The sequence below is a fragment of the Seriola dumerili genome, unplaced genomic scaffold (assembly GCF_002260705.1).
Source record: "Seriola dumerili isolate Sdu_G_001 unplaced genomic scaffold, Sdu_1.0 BDQW01000011.1, whole genome shotgun sequence".
Taxonomy (NCBI): Eukaryota; Metazoa; Chordata; class Actinopteri; order Carangiformes; family Carangidae; genus Seriola; species Seriola dumerili.
Genome location: NW_019174266.1, coordinates 3,149,690 through 3,166,450, shown reverse-complemented (window position 1 = coordinate 3,166,450; position 16,761 = coordinate 3,149,690). Strand labels below are relative to the sequence as shown.

Below are 16,761 nucleotides of genomic sequence, written 5' to 3'. Positions count from 1 at the left end.
AAGTATACATGAATAGATAAAACTGAGGTCATAATTGCAAACACTATTAACTAACACTATCGCCTTCAGGTAGATTGATTGGGATCCGTCGTGCTGGAAGAGGCTGGCTGTGGTGTAGAACTGCCACCCAGAGATGTGTGTGCGTGTGTGTGTGTGTGTGTGACAGAAAGCGAGAGAGAGAGAGAGAGAGAGAGACGGCGGATTCCCCATCACAACCAAGATGGCGGCGGAGCGGACAGCCGGCTCGGCTCGATGACTGACAGAAGAAGCCTCGTTCAGTTGGACAACTAACGGTTAAAGTCTGAGAGAGGGGAAATATCTGTCTACATATACAGACAAAACAAACCAAATACAAACACCCCCGCACCGGTCATCTCACCTTTTCGGTACCGACAGCGCTGTAATGAAACAGCACCGGTAGACGACACCGGCCGAAGTTGTGTGTGGGGACTAATTTGACGTTCACAAACGGGGTAAGTACGAGATGATGAACCGTTACAGTGAATGACTGGTGGGGGATTTAGCGAACAGCTGCCCGCTGCTAACCACTGCTACAACAGGCTACAAATCCCTTATGCTAGCGCTGTCACCTCGCCTGCGTTGTGTTTTTGTTTTCATTTGTTTTGTGTTTTATATTGAATTAACTGTCGCTAAATGACAATTCTGCTCTCGAAGCATCTAACCCGACGCCTCCAATTCTTTCCTCCCCATGGTTAATTTCTGAAGCTAAGTATGTGCCACAGGTTGTTTGCAATCATCGTCTATTCGTGAATATATTTAGTCACCTGTGCGGGCGAAACACCAGTCAAGTCTCACCACATTAAAACCTCAGGTCATCCAGTGGAATATGTCTGTTTTAACCACTAGCATGCGGGCGTTTAGAGCTATAAATAACCCAAAACACTACCCACTGCGTGCACATCCCTTTGCCTGAGGATATTTTAGGTTGTCTAGTTTGTACTCAGAAAACGCTTCTCATTTAACCTTCATTTTATGCAACGGCACAAAATGTGCAGGGAGATTCATTGCATATGTGCTGTGTAGGCTGTTGGTGTTTTATAAGGGTTTGTTTTAAGATGTGTCTGGTGTAGAGCTGCAACTATTAGTCTATAGACAGAAAAATAATCAGCTATAAATAAACAATTTTGATAATGGATTCATTGTTAAAGTATTTTTTATGAGAAAGTGGCAAAATATGTTTTCAGCTCCTCAAATACAAATATGTTCTGCTTTTGTCTGTGTTATATCATATTCATTTGAATAGCTATGGGGTTTTGACTGTGGGTTGAACAAAACAACACATTTTGGATATTTTTCTCTATTTTCTGTCGGTTTTGTATGCTGATGCATCCTTGCAAATACAGAGTGTATGTCTGGGGAATGTGTTCTCTTATTTTGTGCCAAAACTGCAAATATAGCTGTGTGTAAAAGCTTTAGGCTGAAAAACTAATCTGAGGATTTATTCGGTAATCATGCCATGAATAGTTTGTATTTATTCATAGTTTTCATGCAGTTTTCTGCACAGTTTTCAACGTGCTTGGCAGGTAGGTTGTTCATGATCGTGCAGAACCTGCCATAGTTTTTCTGTGGACTTGGACTGTCTCAGTTTCTTCTATCTCATCACGTGATCCCAGACTGACTCCATGATGGTGAGATCAGGGCTCTGTGGGGGCCAGAGCATCTGTTTCAGGACTCTTTGTTCTTCTTGTCTCTGAAGATAGTTCTTGGTTCGTTGTCATACTAGCCTAAAACTTTTGCACGGTGCTCTATGTCTGTCTGACAAATTCTGCCAGTGCAAGATGAGAAAAGTGAGCCGCAGTAGTCGACCACCCCCATCACAGCCGTCACCACTTTTCCTCTCTGACATAAGAGTTTAGACAGGAGCAGTGGTGACGGCTGCCATTGGGGCTTAACGTTCTGGAGGTTTACTTCCCCAAAAAAATTCCTCTTGCATCGTTTAGTGGTGTCGCACAGGACAGGCAAGTCTGGTCAAATCATATATGTGACAGAAATACTCTCAAGCCTGTCATTTCAAAACCTCAGCTCCACATACCAGAAAGGTAACCTACACTGTAACCCTATACATCCTCTGCCTGCTCTGCCTCTTTTTGTGTTGGTTTCTCCAGATATCATGGAATTTCTCATGGCCAGATTTTGTTTTTGTGCAAATGATGGACGGGATGTTTGTGTTCTGTCTTATTACGTTGTCTGTTCACGTTCAGAGGGCAGGAGGGCGCCCTGTTGGAATGCTAGAGGGGAAAAAAGGGTCATATTTGAAATGAAGACGCTGTCGTCTGGCACGTTAGCCAAATGGCATGGAGTGGTTGTTTAGGGTGCTCGACTGGGCTGTGTAGACTTGTGCAGGTCCAAGAAGAGGATTTACGGCAGTGAGTAAAAGATCAAAGTGATAGACAGTTAGACGGTGTCTGCTGAGCTGATTGAAGACTTCAGGTAGACTCAGTAAATCAGTTCCTCTTATCCTGACCCCACCCTCGGGGTTAATGCCTGCTGTCCACCTATAACTGACACAGAATGTGCCCTCCTGTGGCAGTGATGGCTTCAGTACCTGAGGCATGGGGTGCATGTTGTTCCCATCATCTTGCGTAATTCAGTGAACACAAACAAAGTGGGAAAAAGGAGTCTCACTTCACAGAGCTGTCAGTTAGAGAATGTGGCTGCTCACCCATGTCATGCTCAAGGGATGTTCATGTATTTCACTTTAGTATGCACCTAAACTTGTTCTGGATAACGGCATATGCTTATTGTCTGAAGTGAAAACTATCAACACTGTTCCCTCAGCAGTCAGTGGAAGTGAGAGGGTTTGGTTAATTTCCTCTGGAATTTATAGGTTTTTTTTTTTTTTTTTACCAGAAAAGACGAATGTCCCTTCACAGATTCATTCACAGAACATGCTACAAAGTTCACTGCCTTCCAGGAGTTGTTTTGTAATGAAGCAGTAGTGGAGATGTGAAGACATTATGAAGTGTTTCCTTTATTTCATTTCCCCTCTCAAGCAGTGATGAAGAGGTTGATGATGAGACTGGAGGCTACAGGGTGTTACACTACAGTGAAGCTAATGATAAGGAATGCTATCTCCTAATTTAAGTTATTTTTTAAGGATGTTAGGCAACAATTTTACATTGATGTTTGACTCGGTTCCTCCTCCGGTCAAATTAGAAGGGTTATTAAAAATTTTATCTCAATGCCATTCAACAGCAAGTTGTTGTATTCAACAAGTGTGGTTGAATAAAGATCTGGGTGCCATTCTTTTTTTCAATATTGGTGTTGCTATCACACCAGAATACCTTTCAGCACAAGTAAATAAACTAACAATACCCTGTCTATACTTTGCTTAATATAAATGGAAATTATAGATCCTAAGGATGGGTATTGGGGTTGACCCAGGCATTTTTTAATTCTGATCTCTGTACTCTGCTGTGTTGTACTGTCCACCTCGGCCTGCCAGTGTTGCAGCTTCTCTACTTTTAGACAGCTGGACTCTACAGTGCTTCATCCCCAAGCTTAAGCCAGTGAAAATCAGCGTGTGACTCTGAGTTCAGACACCGAGCATGTGAAAATACACAGATTCACTTAGCAGCAGTGCTAATAACCTTTAGCAAAGCAGAAGTGGAAAACAATCAGTTAGCAGAGTGCAGAGTAAGCGTCGCTTTTGCTAGTTAAATGACAAATGTCACCGGTGGTAGGTCATATCATCTGTCACTAATTAATGTTAATTCTGTGATAACTTGTCAGAGATAGTTTGAGAGGGAAGATCCTTCACTCTGTTACACCACCTTACATCCATGAGTGAATGGATTGTGTGGTCTTTAGATGGTCACATCACTGGCAGGGGTGGCATCCTCCCTGAACTGAACAATCATTCATATCATATCAATTATTGACGTTTATAAACTTTATATTTTGAACCATGATCTTCAGTTTTTGGATCAAGTGGCTCATAAAAATAAGCTGTGTGAAATGAAGTTGTTTACAGCTGTGTTGTTTCAGTGTGTTAGATACTCAGGCTATTTAATCAACATTTAAGTAACATCAATATAAGAATTGGATTGGACTTTATATTGGCAGATTAACTAATATTTAAGGGCTCGGATCAGGATCGGAATCGAGGCCAGAAAAACTGGATTGGGACATCCTGCATTGAAACACTCTTTTCTATAAAAACCCTCAACACAATAAGCCAAACTTCTCAAATGCAACTGTTTGATGTTATCCTAACACTGACAGGTGAACAGGAAAGTTTGCTTGAATTAATCAACAAATTAATTACCACAGCTGTTTTTCAGCAGTGGGGGGGAAAGGGTTTGGTTGTACCCGGGTGGTACGCTGCGTAGTACGCCTGCAGTTGTAGTGAATATCCACAGAGTTTGCTAGTGTTACCTAGCTAACATTAGCTGGATAATTATTTCATGATATATTATTAATATTAATGATAATCGGTTGGCCATGAACATCAATAGAGAATACATGATGAATGTTTATTTGAACTACAAAATCTATCTAACGTAATGTTAGCTAGTTAAATCTACCTTTGTCTCTCTTCTCTTTCTTTTTCTCTTCTTTCTCTCTCGGCCAGGTGTCGCCACGTGTGTCCACTTTCTGTATCCATTATTTCAAATTAAAAGCCCTCTACAGAGTCGTGTAATTGCAACTTCATGGCATTGCAGCAGCAGAAATTATTTTGCAGTGGTGGGCCGCAACTGCGGAGAAATTACCACTATATTATTCATGGGAAAGTGGTCCTTTCGACGACTTTGGACCCATTGTACATAACGGAAACACTGTACTAAAATCATGAAAGTAGGTGAGCAGATATATTGAAAAATGAACAGCAACAACATTAAGAATTTGATCTGGTACCAAGTATTGAGTTTTTGCGACTTACTGCTACAGACATGGTTATGATTATACTCCAAAACTACTAAGGCTCAATAATAATAATATTTGTTGGAAGCCGAACTGATGTTTCATTGACGATAAAAGCAGGATTTAGTGTCAGCCTAAGGTCACAGCACAGCATGAGTTTTATGCAAAATGTAGCCAAAAGGAGACACTGTATTAGAAAAGAAAAGCTGCTATTGAACAACTGAGAACAGGATTACATGTTCCCAGGGAATACCATCCACAAACACTAATTAGCTGTAAGCTCAGAGTATTGTCTTCAGGGAGAAAGGCAGGATGCATTTTCAGTTAGTGGGTGGCATCTGGTGTGAGACAAATTATGCAGCAGGCTGCAGTTTGTGTGAATTGCGTAAATAAAATATGGTTCAGTCGGGGGTAGTGGAATAGTTTTAAGAATTGATTGATGCCTTGAAGAGCTGGACAGGTGCTCAGACTGAAGAAATAGACTGGGAAGTTGCAAGTATAATTGTTTCAGATTCAGAAACAGTGATGGCTGAGTTACTTGAAAACTGTATTCATTAATCATTACATATTACTCATTTAAAAAGTAATGACATTACAGAGCAGCAAAAGTTGACTTGTTGAATTACTTGTTACTTTACTTTTGTTACTCAACTGTCAGCTCCGTTAAAGGTGCCTTTAAGCAACTCAAATTCCTCCACACCCACATGGTGCATTTTTGTATTAAGTCATGTAGAAATAGAAAACAAGACACTGCTGCCCTACAGTTTGGAGGGATTTACTCACCATCCAGCAGCTAGCTTAGCCTCAGGGACTGCACATGGCTCTCCAGAAGTCCTGACCTCAGAAACGCTGTTGCACACCCTCTAACTCCAACAAAAGATGCAGTTCCTGAACGTACGCATACCTGTGGCAAGAAGACACACAAAATTTAAATAAGACAACTTTGAAATTACCTGGAGTCACATTTCCCCTCTTCTTTTTAATTACTGAATTTACTGAATTGCTGTAGCGTGTTGCTAAGTAATGTGCTCCTGCCTGGCACTGTTCAGACAGTAAGAAAGTTACTGAAGTACTTAAGAAACTGGCAGAAATAGCAGCATGGGCCAGTGTATAACTGTAACATGTGCAGAATATGAATAAAATTGCTGAAAAACTACATAAAAAATAGCTTAGCAGTTATTAGTAAAATGTACAACTCTGTTACTTGTACATTTGCCAGTGGCAGAGCAACATGGGAATCCCACTGGGCTCCTATTTCGCTCCACTTGGCAAATGGAAGTCCAATAAAATCAGATTCATGAGAAAAATGTATAAGTGAAATATTAAGTTATAATAGAAACTGACACTGGGAAAGAAACCTGTTGTGCGCACATCCCCGATCAGAATTGAAAAGTTCAGTAAACCAGTAACCAGTAATGCCTGCCATTTAAAATATAACAAAACTCATAATAGCAAGACTTTGAGTAATATGGAGAGAACTGAAATCACATGCACCAAATATACACATTTTTTCTTTGCTTATTTACACTAAAGTGTGATTTTCTGCTCTGTTCCACTTTGAGGAAACTTGAAGTTCAGTAGATTTTGCTCAAACTTTCTTGCCACAGTCAAGGCTCCACTGGTGAAGCTGTAATCGTCTGATTTTCACTTTATTGTGTTGCTGCTGCTGTGTGGTCTACTGGGTTCACAAGGGTAAAAGGATTATTCTCTGCTGTCTTCTCTTTCTTCTAATCAGTCATACAGAAATGGGTTCTTATCATTAAGGAGACTGAAGACATCACTGAATAAAAACTGGCAGTCTCCAAAGTTAACAAGCTGCAAATTAAAAGAGGTCACACTGAAAAACAAATGTGCATGTTTATACAAATCACTTTGTCTCTCTTGAAGGCAAAACACCAGCCGAACAGTTTTGTGCCAACCAGGGAATTAAAAGATCAGACTGGGAGAGTCGGCAGGTCTGTGAGATCGGGTTTCCTGGAGACATGGTATTAATTCCCACAGGGCTCTGCATTAGCACTTCCCTGTGCTAATACTGTACACAGAGCCAGCATGGCTTGTATAGGGTTGAGGCCTGGGAATTGTGATCCCAGAATTTACCTTGATACCTGTATACTGAAAATTACCTGATTCTTGTGACATCTCTCAAATTCACACCAAATGACATGTCAGTGGTGTTTTCAGCACTACTGAAGCATCTTTCCATTCAATCACTGTCTCCTACCTCTGTTACTGCCATCACCAGCGGCTCCTTCGCCAGCACAGCTCCTGATTAGAGCCCATTAGCTCTTTGCAGATATATTGGTACTGGCTAAGTCTGCCTCCTAAAAGTCATTGAATCAAGTCGTCAGTTGATAAGACCGTGAGTCAACTCGCATTTTGTCAACCGTCTCACTGTACATGTTTTTTTAGCTGCAGGATGGTACACAGAACGATGCAGGAGCAATATGACAGATTATTAACTTGTCTGTCAACTTAACCTCAATACTGAACTGAAAAAAACATCAGTAATAATTTTTAAGCATCCACATGTTTTACACCTGCAGTCCACACCACTCCGGAGTTTTCAAACCCCTAAAGCAGAGACTTTTGAAATGACTGCTGACTCTGTTTTAGTTTGAAATTTCCGGGATTAAGTTGTAGTGTGGACGGGCAAAAACAGAGATTTTTGGAAACGATGCCGCACCCACAGTCGCTTCCTGATGAGGTCTTATCGGTCACGACTACCAGTGCTGAATGCAGTAATGAATTGCAAGCATTACTGACCTTGTTGTCTTTGCTAGCAGCTGTTGTGCAGTTAAATTCTGCATTTTAACGCTACAACTGTCTTTGCTGTTCCTCACTTGAGGTATTTCCTGCAACCAATCAACTGCAGAGTAGACAGTCTGCTTCCTATAGTGTATGGCAATGATCATGTGATATGTGTTTTCAATTATGTTAGTATGGACAGAGATTATTTCTGATACGAAGCAAAAACACTTGTCTGGATCGATTTTCATTTTAAAACACAATTTTCAAATGAAAACGTGGATGTAGCCTGAAAAACACAAACAAAACAAAACGAATCTAAGGGAACCTTATCAAAAATATGTTATGGGTTGTGTAAAGAAAATGATTATCAGCCAATATATTGTTATTGGATTTCTTTTTTCTCAAATATCAGTATCAGTGGAGCTGTACTCCTGATTTGCTGAAAGGTCTGTGATTGGATGTACTGTCTTTATCAAACTGACTAATATAAGAAATTCAGTCATAAGGAGTAGTTTCTAAGAGGACTATACACAAAGTGCTGTTTTTATTAAATGACTCATTCATTTTTCTTCCCCACCCATCATAACTTTACTTATTTGCCCACAGTGAAACTGGAAAGCGTGTAGTCAAACTGTGAGGTTTTTAATCATCATAGTTGGTTACCGTGTACAACATGTAGACATTAGGAGATTTGTGTGATTTCAGTGGGTGATTATACTGAGCAGAAGTCCTCACAACATTTCAAGGAAAATCACCAGCTTCTGTAACTCAATGCTGTTGCGATGCACCAAAGACTATGGGAAATGGTGTACATTAAAGGCTGCTAAAAAAGAAATATTAATTATGATTAACCAAACACCATACTGTTGAGCACTGTTATGTTCCAGGGCTGGAGTTTTAGTAATTTGCTTACAATCACATCCACAGTCTGCGAGGTTGTTGTGTTTTCACTTTATGTTCACACGCAGAGTATTGTGTATTGACACGTGGAGCTGGTGTGACTTGATACATTTGTATAAACAGAGGTGTGCGTATCTGTTCTGTGACAGGCGCATGTCTTACACTATAGAGGTGAGTCAAAATGTTCTGGTCGGTGGTGATTGCCCTTTAGTTTACTCTGCAGCTTATTCCTGGCCTGTGAGTGTTTTGTTTCTTTTTTTTTCTTTATGTAATCAGATGGTGATGTTAATGGGATCAGTTGCTGGCAGGTAAAGTCTGTCACTGCTGTGTCTCACGCTGTTACTTCCCCATTCATCACGGTTTGTGCTTAATTATCCATAACAACACATCACAGTCTCATACTAAGAGAGGAAAATTGCCTTAAACTTGAGTTGTATTTTAAAACATCTTTTGAGTTTGTGCAGAGTTTTTAAAGGTACTTTGTATGCTCATCAATGCTTTTATACTGAAGCACCTTAAAGCACCATTAGCGTATTCATGCTTCTTATAGGTTAGTCCCAGCAGGGCGCAAATTGCTAACCCTGACATTGTTGTTTCCTTTTTTTACCAACTGATCCTCCTCGGCATCACGATCTGTTACATTAGTGACACTGCTTATGTAAAGGCAAGCAGTGAGTGGTAATGGATGTAATGTCAGTGCCTGACCCTGAGCACCCTCCTCCTGCTCTGACAATTGCCTAACATTGAAGGTGTAATTTGAAGTCAAGGAGAGTTCTTCTGTAGGTAGCTGCAGCTATCCTCATGGAATAAAGCAGCAGTTTTCTCTTTCTCTAATCTTGTTGCTTGCTCGAAAGTATTTTTGTTGTGCATTTCACAAAGCTGAGACACTTCAGAGGGTTTCTGTTTTTAATAAGACAGAAAGTCCCTTCTCGTTGGTTATTCACGAGGCGAGGGTTGAAATTATGAGGGAAAAATAAAAAATAACGAGAGAAACAATAGAATTTATAGCCTCTGTGGTTTAAGATAGTTGCTTCCCGAAAGCATTTTCTCTGCTTAATACATCTATAAATGCAGTCAGTGTCAACACCCACTGAGAAGTCGTTGATAATTAGTACTATCTTAAATTTCTGTAAAACCTTCATCTCACAGCATCAGTCAAGCAATATAACAACAAAACCTGGCTAAAATAGTTTGAACTCCTTTGAGATTCTTCAAGTGATTTTAAAGTAAACTGGTTACTGTTAGTCTGCTGACCTACTGCCAGTCTGGGGAGTCATGATTCCTTTATCCTAACCGATGAGTCCGGTACACCATCGGTCCAGTTTCGGCCGCTGTTGTGGCCGAAAAACACAGTGAATAAATATTTGGGACTGACTGGCTCAGAGGAGGAATGCATCATCTGGGTGTTTATTGTTACCTTGTTAGAAAATCAAATGCCACCTAAATAAGGTGAGATTGACTTCATTAGTCTCTGAGGGAAAATTAGATTCAGACTTTAAAATAAAAGCACTACTGTTTAAGGATGCACACACACACACACACAAGCTGACAGCTTCAAATAGTCACATATCTAATTGAAACATAAAATATCTGTTGACGAAGGTTAATGCATCCTAACTATCTCTTTTGCATAACATCTCCTGGGTTCACACACACAGTTATTAAAGTGCATATAGTGCATATGTAGTGCCAGTTGTTTTGTAATTAAGTTGACAGTAATACAAGGAAGAACGCTGTTATCTGCCGAACAGGCTGGTAGCAGATCCATTTCCTGCAGTACCAACAGTTAATATGCAAACTTATACCTAGAGCTGGTAAAGTCTAAAGTTGGTTCCTCTGTGGATGTATGCTGTAGCTTCCTATTTTTGTCTGTGTTCTTTTGATTGTTGTTTTGGAGCTATGTCAGCACTAGCAGAAACTCCATGCTCATTAAATTTCATTTGGTCCGATTAGGTTAAATAACAGGTCCCGTATAGAGATCACAATTTTACTTTCTCACAGAGGTCATCTTTCCTCCGAGATGTTACATGACCTGATGCCGTGAAAAGGCACAAGAGCCAAACACCCATCCCTCTGGGCTAACTGGAAGCAGATGCTTGGCTAGTGAGGCTTCCTACTGGCTTGTGTTTATGTTCTTGAGCACATTCCTTTTCACCTACTCCACGTGTCTGCCCTGCTGTGGCTGACTCCGTGTTGGATGTCTATACAGCTGGGCCCAAGAGCAGCGACTTGGCTGTTGGAGCCTTAAAATGAGAGTCCCTTTGGTGAGTTTCATTGGCCCCGGTTCTCGTGAATTTGAGACAGCTGGAAATCGTTCCCCTGTCACGTTGGCTTAAACAAAAACCTTGTGGAAGCCACTGAAGGCCTGTTGGGTCTGGACATCTTATCGAACTCCCCCCTGAGCTCCTGCTGTGGTTAAAAGTCAGAGAGTTTGGGCTGGGAAGCTTTGTCTATGGCTCTGGCACCAGACCCTTGATGTGGCAGAGTTTAAAGTTTCTGGGCCTGTGGTGCTTTTCCACCAAAGTCTGTTTCTCTTGTTTCTCTGGCTCCCACACTGCTCTCTATCCTGTGTGATTACTGTAGAGAATCAGCCGGAACCCAGATAATCTGTGCATTCAGCTGAGTCACAGCATAAAGCACCTTTAAAGCAAGTTAAACACATCATTTAAGGTGCTCTGTAGTCAAATACTGATTTCACTCTTTACAAAGACAAATAGTCTGCAAAGTCTTGAGGAAAACCACGTCTTAAGGGATTTGTAATAAATGACCCCACGTCATAAATGATTTAGAAACGCATAAGTATATTCTGTAGTGCTTCAGGACCACAGTGAAGGGCCCTGGTAACCTTTAAAGAGGCTTCAGGCCTGAGCACATCCTCTCTTAAAAGCTCACAGCTTTTTTTGCCGGGAGGAATCAGTTGTGACTTCTCTCTGGGCATTTACCTCAAGACCAAGTCAAGTTTCCCTTCCAGGTCAGTCTGCCGGGGGAGAAGTAGGGCAGCCAGCAAATTAAGATATCTGGATTAGACCACGTAAGCAGCGATGCAGATTTTTTATTCTTACGTGTCAGGCACAGTGTCACAGAGTCACAGCTCTGCCTCTTTTGGATCCAGTTCCTGGGAGGAAATCCAGTGATGCTCAATGCATGAAAATCCATGAGCTAAATCTGCACTACACGGGTTTTACACACTGTTCTGCCTTCTCAGCATTTTAATGCAACGAAATTCCAATTCAAGGCTTTTTGTTGAATGTAATCTGTAAGGTACCGTCTCCGCAGATTGAAATTTTAAAAGATTGTTTTTTTCCCAGGTTTCATCGTCATATCAATGCAGAATAGTCTGGGTCAGTTTTTGCTGCATAAGCAGGAACTGTGAAATCCAAAATTCATTTTTCATTCTGTCACCTGTGTCTCAGTCGTGAACTCAGCAACATTGATTTCTTCTATTCCTGAAATATAGGGCAGGCAGAGCGAGCAGGTCGAGGACAATAGACACGGTTTGATTTCCAGGGTAGTCCCACATATGCAGTGTATATAAAAATATATATATATATATATATATATATATGTAATTCTTATGTAATGTGTGCCACAGTGCTGCTGCTTTGGTTTGCATTGTATTTTTAGCAGGCTGACAACATGGCAAGGATGAGTGTCATTCTTTGGCTCGTCATGTGGCTCTGTAGTCAGTGTAACAGGAGGTGATACTGCAGAGCTCTCCAACACTTTTGCATGGGACTGCAATAAATGAGGTCAACATCTTTTCTTTTTTTTTTTTTTCACAGTTTTGTACTAAGTGAGGAGTTAACTGTACTCACTGTGTGTTCCATGAAATGATACTCAAGTCTGTTTTTTGTCAGTCGAGTCTCATGCAAAATCCCTCTGGGTCAATAAAGCAGCAGTCATTTGCAAGAAACAAGATATCTGCTGCACTGGGCGACACCCTGCTTAATTCCACCCTTCATCTCATTACACATTGCATGGCGTATGATGTTATAGTGTTACAGTTTTTTTTTTTTTATATTATCAGCATAGGCCGTGAATATATTTTTAAAAATGAGGAGCAGTTGAACTTAGATTGGCTTTTGTGTTGTCGAAACCTCACATGTTGAATACATTAGTTTCTGCCTTTCATTATGTCTGTAAAGTAGAAAGAATGTGACCCCAGGACCTCGTGCTTATAGACACACACACACACACACACACACACACAAACACACACACAACACACACACACACACACACACACACACACACACACAAAACTTCATAGACGTTTCACCCATCTTCAGGCTGTCTCTCACATGTAGGCTTTTTATGGCGGTGTTGTGAGCAGACGTGAAGGTGTAATAGGAATGTGTGTGTGTTTGCTCCACCACTATGAGCTTCCTCGACTTCTCATTTCCCATTTCACTTATACTATTGTTTTTCCTCGAGCCTCAGCTGTTCTATCTTTCCATCAAGAGCAGAGAAGATGATGGTGAAAGCTTGAATCAGGAGGATTTATAGTAACCTGGATCGGTATGAAAATGTGATGTGTAACTATTTAAACCATCTGAGGTTCCTCTTGCATCAGTGCTGCAGTGAACTGTTTTCATTTTGAAATGAGAGACGAATCTCTTTTGTATTTTGTGTATTTTTATTGCTCTGAATTCCCAAGCAAACGTGTCTGAAAGAGAATGAACATGTGTCCCACATCCTGTCTTCATGGGTGTTACACCAATGTGTTGTAATGCAAGCGCGCCCAGGGACCTTTATGAGCCTGCTCTGTGTGTCGGACAGGAAGCTGAACGCAGACTGTGGTCTTGGACTCAGGATGCTGTGCAGATGTGCGGCCTCAGAGCTCTTGTGGTCACTCTTTAGCCCGACCAGTTATTCCCCAGCTGATAACCACAGTACCAAGGTAGATTTGAAATACTGGATTGAATGTCTTGATGCCGGATGAGGAGTGGATGGACGATGGGCCTGGGCTTCATTCACTCCCCCTTCCCTTATCACAGCTGACCAGACATCACTTGGCACAGAAAATCAGCTCAGTGTGCTGTGACTGTCTTCTCATCAGTTTCTCACAGTGAGGAAGTGATGAGGTGAGATGCATTTGTAATCCGAGTGTAAGAGCCAGAACACAGTGAACCAGCATTTTCTCACCATCTGTCAATAACAGGAACGTGACAGCCAAGAAAGAAACACAAATCACTCTTTGTTTGGATATAAGCGTCGCTCGTTGAACGTGCAAAGATCATTTCATTAAACCAATAATCACCCAGCATTAGGTAGGTTTGTGTAAACAAACCCTTTTTCTTACCAAATATTGTGACTGAAACAGCTAATGATGAATAAAACTACTCATTAGACTAAAAAAAAATGACACTTATTGAAAGAAAACGCAATCCAACCGGTCGAGGCAGGTGGCCGCCCACCCTGAGTCCGGTTCTGCTCGAGGTTTCTGCCTCTTAAAAGGTTAAGAGTTTTTCCTTGCCACTGTTTGCCTAGTGCTTGCTCTTGGTGGGAATTGTTTGGGTCTCTGTAAATATTATTATAGAGAGAAGGTTAGACCTGCTCTATTCGGAAAGTGCCTTGAGATAACGTATGTTGTGAATTGGTGCTATACAAATAAAAAATTGACTTGACTTGAAAGAAAAGACAAAAATGAATTGGATTCTGGCCCATTTGGCCTGGATCACTCTCATCTGCATGATTTGATATTAAAGATAACTTTGCTGTTTTTACGTGTGTTATACAGCAACATGTGTCACAAAAGAAACTTTGAAGTGAAAAATTTTCAACACTGCAGCTGATCAAACAGAAAGACCAAAAATGCAGACGTGCAGATGGAGGTTATTCATGGTAGAGGTCAAATATTCTGTCACTTTAATCTCTTCTGGACTTGGGATGGTGAGGTGGATAAAAGGAGGTACTAACAGTGGTTAATGTAGCTGTGGTGGCAGCTGGGTCTTGCTCGATAAACATCACACAGACTGGAGTTTGGCAGCTTTTTCACCTTTTCCTCTGAGCCACACCATTTAGATGAGCTAACACGCCCTGCTAATTAAACCTCTCCTCCCACACCCTCTTACTTATATGGTTGGAATCACAGAGCTTGTCCAGTTGAATTATTCAGAATTACACTGGGCTCTGGAAACCTCTTGGATTTGAAAATCTGGATTGCAATGAGTGAGAAAATTGTCACTGACACCAACTTAAGAAATGTTTTTAAGAAAAGAAAGCAGCTTTCACATCCTCTAATTTGCCATCTGTGCAAAATTCTGTTTTTATATGAAAACCTTAAGACATGTATGAATTGTTGCCTGTTTCTTACATCCAGTCTATGTACTTGCTGTGCAGTACACATTTTCTCACACATTCTGATTTCAGCTGCCACGAACCCAGTGTGTTCTCGTTGTTTTTTGACCGACTGACCGGGAAAAGAGCGGAAGTACTGGCAGGGGTAAAGTTTCATTTTAACCCACAGAGACGCACTCGTGTCCCGGAGGCTGAGGGATGAATCTGGTCACTGAGTTACACTGAGACTTTACACCACCACACCCAGAGGCTGCCAATGAAAAAAAAAAAATTCCCCTGTAAAACAAAAATGGAATTACAGTATTTCTTTGTTCTTCAGCACTTTAGCTTTTTGCAAAGCTTTTATTCAAAATGTCGACTTGCTTTGTAAAGAGGAGATAAAAGGAATATTATGTAACTTCACTTTGGCCACAAGGCTCAAGGCAACTATGTTAGTAGACTGAAATGAGGTAAGGTGGTTACAGTAAAAAGAAGTGTTTTTACATTCCAGTTTTTCTTTATGATGTGTATCCTGTGGGTGATCCTAGAACTGATTTATTTTCTGTCTTTGTGTTCTTGGACAAAAGATTAAAACGTTCTTCCGATGAGTAAGAAACTGAGCACAGTGCTTGAAAGCAGTACAGAAGTCTGCTGTTACTCTCTTTTATGTGGTATATTAACTTGGCTCAAGATTTTGTTGTTGGCTGTGGCTCAGGTGGTCACAGGGGTTGGTGTCAGATCCCAGCTCCTCCTGTCCACGTGCCAAACTGTCCCTTGAGCAAGACACTAAATCTCAAGTTGCCTCACTTAAAAGTGTCTGCCAAAATGAATAACTGTAAATGTATCGGTCCAAATGGAGAGCTTCAGAAGTTAGATGTAATGCAGATGTTTTCATTATTTCACATTTCAAATCACTGCCTCACAATGGAACCAACTCGCCCTAAAAATCAAATCAAGGAGGCAAAAAAAGGACAACACAAATTAAAGACAACATTTTTGGAAAAAGCCTCAGCAGCAGCTCTTTTTTAGAGATGCCATTGTTTCTCCTCGCATCATTGATTTTGTTCTCAGTCAGTGTCTCTGGCCAAAAAGCTTTTTAGCGTTTTGTCTTCAGTGGTCCCATCTCCTCTGTCTTCTTGAAAAAGCAATGTGATCGTGACACAGCAAACAATCACTGGTTAAGATTCACTGGCTCTCCTCAGAGGGTGGTGAGTGTGTTTGTTGAATCTCCCTCCTGTGTTTCTGAAACAGAGATTATCACCCCTTGAACCTTTGCTTGACTGTGAGGATCACGGCTGTAACTCACACTGTGCTGTTTTTAGGGGGATTTTCGACTGTGAATGTGATAATAAAGTGAACTTTTGTGATGATGTCCCAGCAGAAAACATTCATTCACTCAGGGTAACTCTATCATCGATAAATGTCCTGTTTTCATTATTTTTCTACTTGAAGATAACGTGACGTCCTCGGTGTTTCTGTAATGATAACTTGGTCACCCACCCATGTCAGTGGACCTTTCAGCCTGTGCTTCCTCAAAAATTGTAGTGTGATGTTGTAACAGTAAGGTTATGCCCTTCTTAGGACAGATTAAGGAAACTACTGTTTGTCTTTTATCACTGTGCTTAATAGGGCTTAAATTATGCTCCATGAAATCACAAGGCTTCTAATCAGCACGTTTTTATGTGGGACCGGGTCTGTAATTTAGGCAGAAATGTCAAGTGTGAAGAAACACCTCACTGCTCCCTTTTTAAAATGCACACTCAGGTCTGTGTAGCCGACCAGGCTTTAACTGTTTCACTGTTTAGAATTAAGAGAGAGGTTCAAACCTCAACAAAACAACAGTGTTTGTGTCCTCTACATGTTTCGTCAAAGTGTCCTTGAACCGGGACACTGAACTTTAGCTGGTCACGTGAACTAAAGTCAATCTGGTGAAAAACAGTCAGCTAACTG

At 40.9% G+C, this 16,761-nt stretch overlaps 1 protein-coding gene across 1 annotated transcript in view; it reads left to right on the top strand.

Annotated features, from left to right (window-relative positions):
* The first annotated feature begins 392 nt into the window (after positions 1 to 392).
* The window catches only part of LOC111223705 (C-myc promoter-binding protein-like), a 74,588-nt gene continuing 58,219 nt past the window's right edge, over positions 393 to 16,761 (top strand). The window contains exon 1 of the mRNA XM_022747949.1: positions 393 to 473. The gene's annotated coding sequence lies outside the window, so the exon portion shown is untranslated. The remainder of the gene's footprint in view (positions 474 to 16,761) is intronic.